The sequence below is a fragment of the Hypomesus transpacificus genome, unplaced genomic scaffold, assembly GCF_021917145.1.
Source record: "Hypomesus transpacificus isolate Combined female unplaced genomic scaffold, fHypTra1 scaffold_48, whole genome shotgun sequence".
In the NCBI taxonomy this organism is placed as follows: Eukaryota; Metazoa; Chordata; class Actinopteri; order Osmeriformes; family Osmeridae; genus Hypomesus; species Hypomesus transpacificus.
The window spans coordinates 1762327-1778944 of NW_025813996.1; the positions used below are offsets into that span (position 1 = coordinate 1762327).

The following is a 16618-nucleotide window of genomic DNA, read 5'->3' on the forward strand; positions in this document are numbered from 1 at the left end:
GTGTGTTACAACTGGGCAGCGGAGGGGTTTGAATACGCATCCCTCATTCTCAAGTACGACCAGGCCCAAGGAGCCTTTGTTCGTCTACCGGCCGTATTATCTTCCTCCGTCGAATACTATCTTAATCAACGAGCTGAGTTTAAAAGGACACTTAAAAACCCTGACATCAGTGAGGTTGAGCGGGTATACTGCACTACGCAAGAGGGTGAGTGTAAAATCCTAGCCAACTCCTTCTATGGGACAGCTCCTCACCCCTGCGGGCCTCTTATATCTGGTCACGGTAGACAACAAATATCGGTGGTGAATAGCTGCGTGTCTACTTTTTACAGACATGGATCCCCTGTAGTCTACGGAGACACTGACAGTGTCATGGTGTCAGTTGGTTACACACCCGGGCAGCGTCCTGAAAACGATGTTAGCGATGTAGACTTCCACAAAAAAGACACAGCTGACCCTGGACCTGAAAACGAACGCCTCGAGAGCTTCGCCTACAAGGCCAGAAAGGCTTTGGCTGACAAGTTTGAACAGGCTGGCGCACAGGTGCCTGAGTTTCTGAACTACGTACACACAGCCTTGGTGGAGGACACTCTCAAGAGGATGTATTTGATAGGTAGTGCTAACAAACACCAAAATATAGTCAGAGACCCAAGTGGGAGATTCACCAAGGAAGGATATCCCGTCTACGGCGCTAAAGTCCCAGGCTCTGAAGACTTTGTAGATGTCACCGGACCCTTCGTTAGAGACAGGAGAGTTAAGCTGGAATATGAGAACAGCAGCTCCATATATTGCCACGTAGCTAAGAAGACATACGTTGCTCTCACTCATAACCTAGACGACAAAGGGAGTCTTTTGTCAGTCTCCGTCAAGGTCAGGGGGTTGTCAGCTTTCAAAAGCATACGCACACCTTGTGATTCCGCTGTGACCGACACTTTTATAGCGTGTGTCATGAGGGGAGACTGCATCAAACTGGCGACTGACGACGTCTCATGTTTTTCAACATGTCCCTGGCACCAGCTAAAGCGAGGAGATGTAATATTTTACCTGGCTAGGGAACCCCTTGTTGATGACCTCGGTAGGTGGCTAGAGGTAGATCAAGCTAGCTCCTTTCTCACCCCTTGCAGAGTGGCAGATGTCACAACGTTACAACTGGACTCTGGTTTCTCTGCGGCGTCGACAACTTTGACCCCCGTGCACGACAACGAATCGCTGTCTGGTGCTAATTTTACAGTGAGAACGCTTTACAAAGACCTGAAATATTGTATGAACCATATCTTTTCACGCAAACAATCCATTCTTAGAGACCTACTGGCATGTAAAGCATCTGAGATCATCGCATCCAAGATGGGAGCGGGCTTCTTTCCTTGGAGTAGTCTCATTAAATCTTCGAAGAACAAGCACTTTAGTCAACAAACACTGGATCGGTTGAAAGTGTCCAATGCTAGTATCAAAACGACCTATGTTGAAATTGTAAAGAGGTGGTTAAAGCAGATCACAGGACTTTCCATCACACCTGTGGAGTGCTACGAGTATCACAAATGTAACCCTTGCGAGGCTGCTTTTCACAGATACCCCTTGAACCTTCAGGCTAAGACAGGGTGTATCACTGCTATGTTTGGAGGCTCACTCCAATGCGAGGCTAACCGCCGTCGACCCGGTAACGTCTCTGAAGACAACAAGAAGTCCAACGGTTACAGCGCGTTAGGCCAGGACGGTGATGACGGGTCTGGTGATGATTGCAAAAGACAAGACGAACCCTTGATCGACGACTCTTCTCAGACAGGGCTCGTATCTCGCCCAAACCAGCCAGACACATGTTTTGCCAACTCTAGAGTGTGAATATCTCACTGTGCAGACTCCAACTTGGTCAACGACTCTGGAAAACTTCTGGCTCACTGTATTATAGACTACTGCCTACCTTGCCACATGTACAGCCCTGCGTTGGGGCAACACTGTCTAGAGGATTGTGAACAGCATCTGCTGACCACAATATCCTCTGTCAGAGAGAGGTCGAAGAGAGCAACCGTTGCTTTCAACACCGTAATGTATAATTGCCCTGAACATATGATACCGGCCTGTGGGATTCGGGAGTTTGATCACTTGAAGACAAACCGAGAGACTGTGACACGTATGCCCGGTGACAAACTCGAAGTCTGTCGCAAGGTAATCGTTGAGGACATGTCCCTGCGACCCAGCCATGTGTACAAGACGCTAAGTGTCTTACTTGGAAAAAAGCTCAGTGAAGCCATCTCCGAAGGTATTGTCTCCCTTAGAGACGACTCGTCCATCCCTCCCTGCTCGGACAGCTACATTTCAATTTCGTTGCCAAGTGTCATCTTGACAGATGCTGGGATAAAATCCTCTACTGGTAGACTTTCTATAGCAAGAGGCCAACTATGTGAGAGACGTTTAGTTGACTTGGCTGGTCTTCTGTGTCAGGCTGTAATCATGTTGCAAATACACACTCCCAATGTGTTTGATTCGGTGCCCGTCATGTATCCCGAGTCTCTTCTTTGTATCATGCCTTACTCTTGTGAGGATGTAAATCTAATGCAAAGGTGGCTTGAGACATTCAGCGAAAAGAATTGGCTCAAACGAATCAAAGCCAAGCTCGGCAAGAGGAAACGGTCAACAGAGGACTACAGGAGGGTTAGCTATCATTGTACAGGCTGTAAACATTTCTACAGACTTCTTAAATCTGACAATGTCTCGCCTGATGGTATTCTGGACTACGTCTATGACCAAGACAAGAGGAGAAAGATGGGGCAGTGTATCAGCGATAGCCGGTGGCTGTCGCAATCATAGATTTGAGTTGTTAAATTGTACATTACTCTTATGCCATTGCAGTTTGTCAAACTTGAATTGAGGTGAAACATACCATATATACGTATACGTCTGTGTTCTTACATTGGATGAAACTCTAGTGAAAGACGTTCTTTTACCCTGTTCTATGTCCCATTGTCCGAGATGTCTTTCAGTCAAAAGGACTACGTATTCTCCCATACAATGAACAAACTTGGTCAGGCTCATCAGCCTGCAATGTTTAAACTTAACTTGCGTGACATCATACCCTTTGGTGAATGCAGTACTCTTTTTGTCATTGATAACATGCGGATTAATGCCTACAAGCAAGGTGGCTTGGAACCGATACCAGTCGTCTTTACTGTCGTCAACGATAACACAAAAAGGGTCCTGACCAACGACCCGTGTAAACTTTCTTCAGAGTGGCATGTCAACATTAACGGTGGATCCTATATGAAGATAGCAGGCACCGATATTATACCTTTCAAACGCAACCCATCTTTTTACGACGACAAAAATAGACAGGCTGTTGCCAACGTCTTGGCTTTCATGATGTCAAACAGCCTCTGGGCCTCAGACAGAGCCAAGGGTGCTTTTGACATCCTAATCGCCTCTACCCGAGGGGAGTTTGAATTCACGTGTGACATGTGTTCAGGAATCAGACACGCGTGCGTTGTGAAGGGACCAAGTGGGTCACAGTCGTTCAATTTCCCACAGTGTGCCGACAGCTATGTTTGCATACCTTCACCACAACCCGACATTGGCAAGGATGACGACGCTCTCAGAAATATCCTAGCACTGTTAAGATCCGCTTCCCATGACAACCTTGACATTTTCAAACTTTTCACTCTGGAAAAGGCCTCCAATAGAGGCTTTGAGGACCTCAACTGTGCACATTTTCCTCCTAGACATATGTACACGGGGGGTATCGTAATCCCGTATGTGTTGATGAAATACATCACTTCGTTTTACCAGACAATGAGTCAGTACGCTGACACCATCGCCATCCTAGACGAAAATATATCTCATATCAAAGTATTAATCGAAAGTCCCTCCGAGGATATAGGTGAAATCACCGGTTGTTTGTCCCTTACACTAATCTACGGATTAACCCTTTCGGACATTTTTACCAAATTCACCAACGGTCTGCGTCGTGAGGAAGAAGTCGATGAAGAGGAAATCTGCAGTCATGCCACTTTCACACAGTTGAGCACAGATGTGTTGATTAGGAGAACCCGGTTGAATTTCATGTTGAAAAATCACATGCCCTTAAAGGATTGGTACGACTTCTACTATGGGTGAACTAAGTACTAGGTAACAAGGGCAAGCTTTCAACACTTAATGACATTTCTAATGTATGTGAATTAAGACAGCATATCTCTGTTGAAACGATGTTGCTTTATTAAACAAAATTGTTGAATGTACCTTATAAACTTGTGAAGCATGTTTTATTGGTTTAATGTGTATAAAAGTTGTAGCCACCAAGGGCCGTAGGCAGGACCGAACAGCACAGCACTTCTGAAAAACATGGTTGGTTGGTTGAAAATACCAGGCATTTATTTAACCAAACACCAAACAAATCACAAAAACTAACACAAATAACTCAGCTTCTTTGTCGATCGAGCTTACGGTCTTGACTGTTCAGGCCGGTCTCGTCTCTACCTCACACTCCTTACTGAAAAAAAAAGAAACACACACAGGAGGAGTTGGTCAGCTTACAAACCGTATGTAGGCCTGTTGCGGCAGGCCTGACCCACCTTTCATGGTCTTGCCATCCTCCATCCAACTCATGAGCCGCACCTGTTTTGCTCGTTGTCTCCTGCTGTGGCGGCCTCCCCCTCATGGCCTCGATCCGGGCTTGTCGTGCCGCTCTCCAAGGTGCCGGTGGTTTCTACTGGAACGCTGTCCATGGTGCGGTGCCCCTGGGTTGTTAGAAAGTGTATGTAGGTGTACAGATTTGTTCACTGTCTTCAAGTGGTATTAAACAAAATAGTTGAACAATCACACAGGTCTTAATCGAACGTACCAGATAAACTCTGGTATAAAGAATGTTTTATTATATTAAGTTACATTCCCAGTCATAAGGGCAATGTAGAATACTGATAGGCGGTTACCACTAGAGACATAGAGGCAACAATGTAATCATGCTGCTCATTAACCGCTTTCGACGTGACAGCAGGGACAGGAAGGTTGGTATTTCGGACAGTATAATATCGACTAGGAGTGTTGCATCACCAGTGAATAGCGTAGCTTAAACCTCTCACATCTGTAGACATGGTTGCAGATTAATGATGTTTCTAACACTTAAATAACGTTTCCCCAAAGGTAGCACAAGGGTTCATGAACACCCCTCCTCTGGTGCTAGAATGTTGACTCTAAAATGTCTTCATTAAACCCACTATTGGAATTTACACTGGCTGTAATCCGGGGAAATAGTCCGTCCTCACAAAAAACAGACCACACACACCTCAGGACTTAACATTTTCGTTTTGAATCACAGTCTACCACTAGCTACCACACGGAGGAGCCGTTAACCCTCACGCTCTCCTCATTGTCTATGCAGCTTGCATTTATCCCTCGCGCTGTCTCCGGGTCGTTGTGACCCACAGCTCCGTCTATTACGCCACCTTCGCGCTGTCTCGGGGTCATTGTGACCCACACTGGGGGAATATAAAGGTTTCACTTTATTTTTATTTATTTTTGTATTATGAGAAGTTGTCAGAAGACCGCTGTGGGTCACAAGGAACCGGAGACAGTGCGGGGTCGCGTAATAGACGACATAGACGTTGCAGTGTAAAAGAAAAAAAAAATATATGTAAACAGGCAGAGACAGCACAAAGAACAAGCAACTCCCCTTGTGGTCTAGTGGCAAGGCTGCGAGGCTGTCAACTCCACAGCCCTGGATTGCTCCCCGGCCAGGGAAAATATGAATTATTTTTATTTTTTTATGTAGACAGATAATGTTTCACTTCATTCAGGTCGTCAACACGAGAGTGGCGTAACAGACTAGGTATGGTGAGTCACAGCGCAGACTAGGATACAGCGCGAGAGTGTAATAATAGGCATGTAGACAAGGCTAGAAATAAAAAGTTTCACTTTATTTATTTATTTTTGGCTGTGAAAAAGTTGTCACAATGTCAGTTTGACTCACCACGACCCCGAAACGGCACGAGAGTGGCGTCATAGACTAGGCAGACAACGCGAGGAATAAAATCAAATGTTTCACTTTATTTATTTTTGTACCATGAAAAGTTGTCACACCGTGCATGACACCGTGCATCACAATGACACTCAGACAGCACTATGGATAGACCTCCAGCCTGCCGTCCTGATACATCATCTATTCATCCCATGCATGTAGTGGTGGTGGTGGTGGTGGCGGTGGTGGTGGCGGCGGCGGCGGCGGCGGCGGCGGCGGCGGCGGCGGCGGCGGCGGCGGCGGCACTGTGCTTTGACTTGAGCAAAGCCCATCTTCTGCACTCGACTGAGTTGTTCAGTCTCCTGCACACACTCCCGCAGGTCGTCCGGGGTCAACGGGAACCTCTCCTTGGCCGAAGCCCAGCTCGGTGGGGCATGTGGGGCAGTATACACGCGAACAGGATTTGCAGACATGCCTCTTACAACCGCGACAAACAGTGAACGTTTTACGGTCCTTCTTCACCGGGCAGACTTGACATCTCTTCCTCTTACTGGCAGGGACCGGCGAGGTCGGTCCTGCCGATGAGGAGGCGGTGGCTGCTGCTGCGCCATCCTCTTCGGGTTGTCGTCGAGGAGGTGGATCGCGACAGCTGGCCATCCGTAGATCTTTCACAACCGCGGCAGCAGCTTCCGCGCGGGGCAGACATCGTCTCCTCTCGATCAGCGGAGTCACGAGGGCCCTTCCGAGCTGCTCGAGGAAAAACCTCCTCTTGTTGTGCTTACGCGGCATCCAGTTGGGGTTGACCTCTCTCCATATCACAAAGGCGTTGTAGGAGGAAACGTCAACGATGTTGCTGAAGATGACGAGGGGCCACCGGGCCGTCTTCCTTTTACAGCTGTAGGCCGCGATGACCTTGTCCAGATTGTCTACACCTCCTTTGTTGCGGTTGTAGTCTAAGACGATGGTCGGTTTGCCGTCGTTTCTGTCGCTGATTTCGTCGTTTGTGTGGCGTGTGCTCATGAGTAAAACGTTCTTATTTTTCTTTGCGAGGTAGGAAACCAGAGTGGTGGTGGGAGTGAAGGCGAACAGCGACGACAGCACCCGTCGCCTGTTCGTCGTCGTCAGCAGCTCGGACGGGAGCTCGGACCTGTTCTTTCGCACGGTGCCAACCATGGTCATGTTTCTCGTCGCCATGAGCTCTCGTCCGAGGTCGTAGGATGTGAAGAAATTGTCACACGTGACATTGCGATCCTTCAGGCCGTCTGTCATATCGAGCACGACGCGCATCCCCTGGCTCCTCTCCGGGGCTCCGTCGCTCGACTTCCCGGTGTAAACTTGCATCTTCCAAGCGTAGCTGGATTTTGCGTCGCACGTGACCCACGACTTGATCCCATACTTTGCCGGTTTGCTCGGCATGTACTGCCTGAAAGGACACCGTCCTCTGAACGCGATCAGTTGTTCATCCACGGTCACTTCGGGCCCTGGGTCGTAGAGGCGGGGTAATCTCTCTACCCACATATCCCAGACCTCTCGTATCGCCGCCAACTTGTCCGTGGCGCGTCTCGCCGCTCGCGTCCCACGGTCGTCAAATCGTATCGACGTCGAATAGGTGTAGAAGACTTTCAGCTGCATGGTAGCGCGGAAAATCGCTCTGCCGCTCTGCGCGTCCCACAGACTGGCGGCCGCTTCGCCTCGGGACTTGTACACCCCTGCCAGGATTAGCAGCCCTATGTAGGCACGTAGGTCAGAGGCGTCCATTGCTTTCCACTCCTCTCCGCGTTTCAGATAGCCTTCCCGATTTGTCTCGTCCAAGATCACTGTTTCGATTTGTGGCGTGACAAAGAGTAAAAACGCAGAGACGATGTCGAGAGCGTGGGAAACGGCGTACGCTGTGGGTCCTCTGGGGGTCCTCTCACGGCTGTCACGTTGCGACAGCAGCCTCGGATTCCTCAGATACGCAACCGAACGCCATTCAATTTTGCCATCTTTCGACAAGAAAGTATCTCTGTCGATTTCAGGGGCTCGGGCGGCGGCGGCCGCTGCTGAGTTGTCGTCGACCGCATTATACTCTTGCCCGTCTGCTTGTTCCGACACATGCTCCGCGTACTCTTGCCCGTCGTCTTTTTCTTCTTCTTCTTCTTCTTCTTCTTCTTCCTGCTCTTCAGCCACATGCTCCACGCACTCTTCGCCGTCTTCTATTTCTGACACATCCTCTGTCTCCTCTTCGGACTCACTTTGCTCGATGTTTGCAAACATCTGTTGTAGAACTTGCAGGGCACTGAAATCCCGAGCCATAGCTGCGTGACCCTAGACAACGGCTGTCCTGACCCCCAACGAATGTGTGTTAGTAGCACTTGCCTATCTCTCTCTCTCTCTCTCTCTCTCTCTCTCTCTCTCTCTCTCTCTCTCTCTCTCTCTCTCTAGCCACCTAGTGTTAACTAGTGATATAACGTGGTATATTCACTTTGGGGGTCACAATGACCCGAAGGTAGCACAAGGGTTAGGTAAAATGATTAACCTACACGACGGTGGGTCACAATGACCCGAAGGTAGCACAAGGGTTAGGTAAAATTATTTACCTACACGACGGTGGGTCACAATGACCCGAAGGTAGCACAAGGGTTAGGTCAAATTATTTACCTACACGACGGTGGGTCACAATGACCCGAAGGTAGCACAAGGGTTAAAAGGATATTTCACCAAAAAAATCTGGGGGAACATGCCCCCAGACCCCCCTACTTTTGCTGGGTCACAGGAAAAATTCTAGGTTTTATCTAGGGGCTTAGCCCCCCCTAAAGTGGGAACCTAGATACGCCCCTGGTTAAAACGTTTTATGATATTACTCAAAGTCTTTGCTAATCTGTCGATACGACCAGGGGGTTCCAGTCGGGCTACTACTGTAACTAGCTACCAGAACAAATTTACGTAATGTGACGAGAAACTGAATTTGAAAGTACAAAAAAAACATCAGGAGCACCGACAACGTCGTCAAACCTGCGCCAGGACTCTTTCTTTTGAATAATGTCTTTGTACAAATACAGATGGCTCGTACAGGACTGGATATGCAACCACAGGCGATTAGTTTCTCCTCCATCTTAAAATGGAATTAACTTCGGTCGTCATGAGTGCAGTCTACATCCCCCCCCCCCCAGGCAGACAAGGCCGCTGCTTTGGATGAACTGTATGGGCTTATCAATGGTCTGGAAAATGTGCACCCATACCCCTTTTCCACCAACGCATTTTGGGTGCCGGTTCGGAGCCGGTGCCTAATCGCGAACCAGTTCTTCCTCTTTCGACAGACTGGGAACCGGAAAAGTGGTTTGTACGTGGTTCGCAACGAGCATCACTTCGGAGCTGGTCTAGTTTACGGACCAACAAAGAACTGCTTGGGGCGGGGTTACCGTGACCAACAAAACGCTTTGGCCGCCATTGCTCTAAGTTTTACAATTCATATTTCAGCTAAACGGTACTTGTAAATCAGAATCTGAATGAAATGTATCGAGAAGGGGGCAGTGTAGTTGCTGAAAATGTGCTTATTTTATTGATGAAACTGCTCATTTGTAAATTTGCTCCGACTTTTATTATTCTCGATTGTAATGTAAACATTCAGGATGCGCGCGCAACGTGGCTGCAGAAAACCGGGAAAGGATAGCATTTTTAATGGCAAAACGACCACACGGATAATACAAATAGTTAGATTTGAAAAGACCGAAAAGGTCGGGGAGGACAGCATTTAAAATAGAAAGCGATTACCCATTGATCTGTCGCATCAGAATTTTGATTTGGGTCACGAAAGTCTTGACATTTTAGTGAGAATGTCGCCCGGTACAGACCGCATAGTCGAACGGCAACCATGTCTTCGTCATGTCACTAAGTTCATAATTTTACAGTCAATTTTACATTTAAAAGTCGACAAGGACAGCTTTCAAGAGATATGGGAATTCTGCTTTTAGCCAGCTGGTGCGATTGTTTTTCTGATTTGTTCAAACTGGCAATCTGAGTGAGACTGCGTCCCCATTGTTTTGACGTTAGCCTCAGTCAGACTCGCTCACTGGCAGTGTGCACAATGTTGTGATTCACTCAATTTTACACCAGAAACGTCAGGGAGGACTGCCTAATGTAGATACGAGCCTGATGAAGATAGCCAGCATCTCGGATTTCTTTAACCAAGCCTGTTTAATTCGTCATTTGCCTGAGAATGCGACCTCCGTTAGCCAGGCTAGCTTTGGCCGATCACTTGGTCAGGCTATTTAAGGGTATCGGGGTCATGTGAATTTTGTGCATAGACAAGTGAAACGTAAATGTATTTGTCCAAAGGCCAAGAGCCTCAAAAAGTTAATATCAAGCCCTGCAATCCAGTGGCCAGAGATATATGATGACCTGATAGACACTCCAAGTGTAATAGACCGGGGAGAAGTTCGTGTTTTACAACCGACATGCGCATTTGAGACTGCTTGACAGTTGTGTGACGTAGGGTGATAATTGGTCTATACAAATGGCGAGTTGAACAAACACGTCGGATGCGCCGTGTTTGGATGCCGATGTAGGTTCGCAAAACCATGAGCAACAACAGCAACGAAATGTCTGCCATTGTTGATGTTGTGTTTGGCGCTAGCGTTGCTGGGAAATATGAGACGTATACAGTGACGTAATGATGTGGCTCTGTGGTGGCTCTCGCCCGTGGAAAAGCAAACCGGTTCTTAGTAAGCTCCGTTCTTGAACCAGCTACGAACTGGCTCTAGCACCAGCTCCGAACTAGCTCCCAGTTCACTTTGGTGGAAAGGGGGTACCAGAGGCAGCCTTCATTGTTGTTGGTGATTTCAACAGAGCCAACATGAAGAAAGTCCTGCCCAAGTACTATCAGCACATTGACTTCTTCACACGTGAAGACCAGATCCTTGACCATTGTTATACAGCATTCAGGGGCAGTTACAAACCCCTCCCCCGCCCTGCTTTTGGGAAGGCTGATCACACCTCCATTCTTCTCCTCCCCGCATATGAACAAAAGCTAAAACAGGTCAGACCAGTTGAAAGGTCAGTTCACCTTTGGAGTGACGAGTGTGTGGCCACCCTCCAGAACTGCTTTGACACCACTGACTGGCTGATGTTCAAGGAGGCAGCAGATGGGGACATTAACGAATACACGGACACTGTTTCCAGCTACATCCAACACTGCATTGATGACGTTGTCCGGTCTTTCCCAAATCAGAAGCCCTGGGTTGATGCCGCGGTCCGGGCCAAGCTGAGAGCCCGCACTATCGCCTTTAACTCTGGGGACCCTGATGCATGCGCGCAGATGGCACTGGGAACGGATTCCTAGCGACCCCGATCCGTCCCCACCACTCTCCCTACGTAAGGCGACAAGTATCAGTTATAACTGATTAGGCGATGTTAGCGTGTGTAACGTTGGCCACACAAAAGTACTACAACACTTGAAAAGAAAAAGTGTATTATGCTTATTTTAAAGTATTTTTGGAGCCGGGGTTTGTGCTTTTAGGCTTGGCGTCTTCCTGGTTGTCATGGAGATGACGTTAGTAGGCCCGTTCTTTTGGCTGCTTAAATTGTATTGTTTGGCTCGCTCCTTTTCATTCAGTGCTCGAATTACGTGGTGGCCAGAGGGAGCCGAGCTCCCATAGAGTGAGGACTGGCTCCCATGAAAGCAACAAAGTCAAAAATCTGAGGGGGTCTCTCATATCTAAGGTGTCTGCAGTATGTTGCATTGTAATTTTGATCTTAAACAACGCTCCTTACCCATCCCTGTGCGCCGCGGTCTCTTACAATTAAAGACGTTAAATTAAATTATAGGCTACTACCGGACGTATTAGATGCAGATTTAGAATCAGAAAATATGGCACTAGCAACAGCTAGTTCTAGCCAGGCGACTAGCTCTACCGAGGCAGAGGACGTGAAGAAGAATTTATGAAGGTAAATATTGCTGGTCTGGTTCAAATGAGTTACGTTATATTTCATTTTTAAATTGAGAATGTCTTCTTTGTTTTGCGAAATTGAAATGAAATATGGACTATTGCTATAGGCTACTAAATATCAATAATATGTTGCATGCATGCAAACTCCTCACCTAATGCCTAAACCTCACAGCCAATCAGGGGCTGGTTAAAATAAAATGATATTGTTTAGAAAGGCACAGATTCTACATTGATCTAGCCTCTTAATTTTGCTCTCAAAGTGCACTAGATTGATGCGTTTAACTTTACATTTAAAAAAATGTTCTACCGGACCCCCCTACAGGGTCGGGGGATTGCAGTATCGTTCTCACTTTTGTTACCTCAGCATTGCCAGAGCGGCTTCGAGGTCATCCGTCATCATTCTGCTGGACCTTTCTGCAGCGTTTGATACGGTTTACCACCAGATCCTGCTCTCCAAACTTTTTGAGATGGGCATCACTGGCACCGCACTCCAGTGGATCTCATCCTACCTGTCGGGAAGATCCTACCAGGTCTCCTGGGGAGGCAAACTGTCAGACCCTCGCCAGCTCTCCATGGGTGTCCCACAGGGCTCCGTCCTTGGAGCCCTCCTCTTCTCTCTGTACACCACCTCACTTGAACCAATCATCACCTCCCATGGCTTCTCCTACCACTGCTACACTGACGACACGCAGCTGTACCTGTCGTTCCCCCCGACCGATCCGGGGATCTCAGCTAGGATCGAGGCCTGCCTCGCAGACATCTCCGCCTAGATGACCGAGCAACACCTCCAGCTGAACCTCGCCAAAACAGAACTCCTCATCATCCCGGCCGAACCCTCCATCTCCCACGACCTCTCAATCACCCTGGGATCTGCGACGGTGACCCCCTCATCCTCTGCCAGGAACCTTGGGGTTACCATAGTTGACGAGCTCTCCCTCACGGCCCACATTGCTGCGGTCTCCCGGTCGTGTAGATTCACCCTCTACAACATCCGGAAGATCAGGAGATACCTGTCTGAGCACTCCACCCAGCTGCTGGTCCAAGCACTTGTCCTCTCCAAGTTGGACTACTGCAACTCGCTGCTCGCCGGTCTCCCAGCATGCGCAACCCGCCCTCTTCAGAGGATTCAGAACGCAGCGGCCCGCCTGGTCTACAATCTACCCAGACGCCCCCTGTACCCCGCTCCTCATCTCCCTCCACTGGCTACCCATAACGGCCCGCATCAGATTCAAGACCCTAGTACTGACCTTCCGAGCAGTGAACGGTACTGCACCCGACTACATCAAGTCTCTCCTGCAGCCTTACACCCCCACCCGCCACCTACGGTCTTCTTCAGACAACTGGTGGTCCCACCACTCAAGACCGCCCGGTCCCAACACAAGCTCTTCTCCATCAGAGACACAGACTGTCTCTCCACCTTCAAGAGAAGGCTCAAGACGCACTTGTTCCGGGAGTACAACGGTACTTAGGCATGGTTTGCTGAACCCAATGCTAGTTTCCTCAAGGATCACAATGACTCTTGCTTAGACTGTTGCTCTTGTTGGTTAGTGGTAGCTGATTTAAACTGTTGTATTCTATTTTAGTTAATCCTATATATTTTATTTTTTGCTTTCCTACAGGTACACTTGCACTTAGAGATTCATGTTGTTTAATTGTAATTTGCTTAACTACATGCTCTTATGGTTTCTTCCCTTTAGCACTTATTTTTTGGTTGTTCACAATGTGTACTTCTTGTTTTTGGCTACCCGCAATGCTTTGGGGCTATCTTGTTGTTATTATCAGTGACCTATGCACTTTGTAAAGCTCTATCTTGGAAGTCGCTTTGGATAAAAGCGTCTGCTAAATGAATAAATGTAATGTAAATGTAAACATAGAAGAGTGCAGTGGAGCAGTATCTGTTGTGGTCTTGGTTTCCCTACTAATGCTTGGACCCACGGCTCCCACTCTTCCCATTCCCATACCTGGCTGTGGGGGTCTTTCTGCTGTTGCATTCATGAATGGATCTGGTTTGCTGAGGGATTTTCATGAAACTCCCCTGGCAGGCCGCTTTGGGTACACACAATATTGTCTTTTAATATGCAGAGAATGTCTTTTCTTAATAGATTGATGGGAGAGTGTGCTAAGTAGAGGCTCTACAATAGTTTTTCATTCAGTTTGCATTGTGAGTGGCTCCGTAGGGGGTATCACTCTTGTTTTCCCAGAAAAGCCTACAGTTTGGGTGGATGTACCTGAGAGGGGGAGATTGAAGCCTTTTCGTCACCCTTTTTTACTTTTTTGGTGGTAATGAGATTTATGGTGACATCTTTTCCCTCTCAGGCTCCTCTGGAAACCTCTACTGCCAGCCTGCAGCTGGCACCAAATACGGAATTTTTGACAGTTTCTTCTTATATGTCCTTGTTGTCCACATCCCCAGCACCCCCATGCGTGCTGATTGTCAGTCGGATTGGGGTTGGATTGTGCTCGTCTGTCCTGCTGTTGGGGTGGGCCTCGTCCTCCTCCCCCACGGGGTCTCACTCTACGTTGCATAGGTCCACCTCTTCCCTTCCAGGATTGATAGTTGTCATCTGAGTCCAAGTGCCATCATGCACTTGGATTAGTGGCAGGGTGGTATCTGGGGGTTGACTGGTGCTGCCTGCACTGGTCCTGGTGGAGCAGGAGGTTGGGGTTGTGGCTGGAACATCACTGGGGCCTGGGGTGTCGGGTTGTCGGGATCCTGGGCCTCCGCTTCCAGTTTTTTTTCTCTGCAGTTATTGACGTGATGGACCATGTGTCCTTGGAGCAATGGCCAGTCCATTCTCATCAGGCCTACCACACCGTCTAGACACTTTTGTACATTTTGAAGTATTGCCTTCATTACCATCAGCATAAACAGTCTCTGTGTGGTGTTGTTTGTGTTCCAGGCACTCCCAGTCTCATTTCTCCTCCTGTGTTGCTCTTGTCACAGCGGTTTCGTAATTTTGTCGTCAGGTTGTTTAGTTCATACTGCATCCTTTGCAATAACTCCCCCCAGTTTTGGCATTTTTGATTTATGTTGTCCCACTCTTCCAGCGATCGCTCTCTGCTTTTTTGTTTTGGGCGTTCCCTTAATGAGCGATCTGTTGATTGTTGCATTGGGGGTGCTGCATCAGTTTTTTTAGAATCAGAATTAGAATAGGTTTTGAAGGACTGAAAACCACATACCACATACACCCTTTCCCCAGCACCCGTAGGGCGTGCGAGGTTCTCTCTATGACCTGGAATGGTCCTGTCCATAAATGTACAACAGGCTTTCCCGAACATCTGATGATGTATTGGGGCAGGTGGGGCAGGGTCTTCAAGGGGAAGGAGGGGAGGGCAGACCACTCCTATGTCTGATGAGGCATAAGGGCAGATGGGGCAGGGTCTCCAAGGGGAAGGGGTAGATCATCCAGAGAGAAAGGGGGGGGAACAGGGTCTCCAGGGGAGTGGGGCCTTAGAACAGGGGTTGTAGATCCAAAGATAGTCAGACCCGCCACTCTGACTCGTCCTGAAGCAGAAAAGAGTTACAGTCACAGCATCACCTTATCTCCCATGATCAAGCAGTAACTGAGTCAAATGAGATGCGAACAGTCGAACACCAATGATTAAACACGGATTTGAAATCAAGAAGCAATTTGAGGATTCAAAATGGATATTTTTAGGGTGTGACAAAAAACACACATTAAAAAATATCCCATTACTGATTATACAATGTTAACATACAATTCAACAATAATTATGAGACTATGCAGCATTAAGGCCAAATGGTGAGGACACACTGGACACAGTGGGAAAACCCTAATGATGTTACAGGGGAAAACCCACCATCACTCCGCAGAGTGGACATTCGACATCCATGTATCCACGGCAGACCTGGACATTCTCACAGGCCCCCTTCACCACATACATACAACTTTAGCCAAGCTTTTTAGAATTGTAATATAGAAAAAATTAAAGAAATTATCAAAATGAATGTAATTCAAAATGTAACTGTCAAACCAATTTCCTGGTTTAACTCCTCCACTCTTTGGGTTACAGCTTAACCTGGAACAGAATTTAGCAGAAAATATCTCTTTTCTAGTTAGCATTTTTATAAAATCGGTTAACCATTTGATTCACCTCTTCATCATGCTATGTGAAAGGTTTAAGTTGTGGTAGTACATATGATCTCCAATAAATCAATTCAAATGGTGTCAAGCATCTGGTATAGGACTGGGAAAGGCCTCAATTCACATAGGAAACATACTGCATCTATAATTACCAGGCAGTATTTTCCTGTTCACATTTCTTTAGTTCAATAAAGTTCATGCATATCATGTTTGCACAAATAGGGTATGCTAAAACAATATATCTTAAAGTTTCCTTGAATAGAAATCCATATGCTATAAACACTCTTTCGTTATCTCTATCCCTCCTGTTTGAGACATGATTCATCCCATGGCTCAAATCAGCACATAACGAAACAGATTCCTTAGTTCCTCATCATAAGTTCCTCCTGTGAATTTACATAACCTACCACAATTTACAATCTGTTTCTTTGTTTCCTTATTTAAACAAAATCAACAGTTAGTATTGTTTCTTTCATTTCAAAAAAGGTTTTCTTTCTTTTAAATGTAAGTTTTACAAAGGTCAGATAGGTAGAACTTCATAACTCCTTTTGCTGCAGTTCAAAACAAGCCAATCAGCTCAAACCATCATAACCACAATGTTTCAGACTTGCTGAGTCTTCCCAAATTATTTCAGAAGTGAATGTTAT

General features: G+C 47.3%; 1 long non-coding RNA gene across 1 annotated transcript; it reads right to left on the bottom strand.

Moving 5' to 3' along the window:
* Window positions 1–4179: 4179 nt before the first annotated feature.
* LOC124465391 lies at window positions 4180–16388 on the bottom strand. Its single transcript, XR_006955791.1, has 5 exons — window positions 15688–16388; window positions 13827–15370; window positions 4600–4721; window positions 4429–4474; window positions 4180–4317 (listed from the first exon to the last, which is right to left on the bottom strand). It is a non-coding gene; the product is annotated as an uncharacterized LOC124465391 (long non-coding RNA).
* Between the last annotated feature and the right edge of the window lie 230 nt (window positions 16389–16618).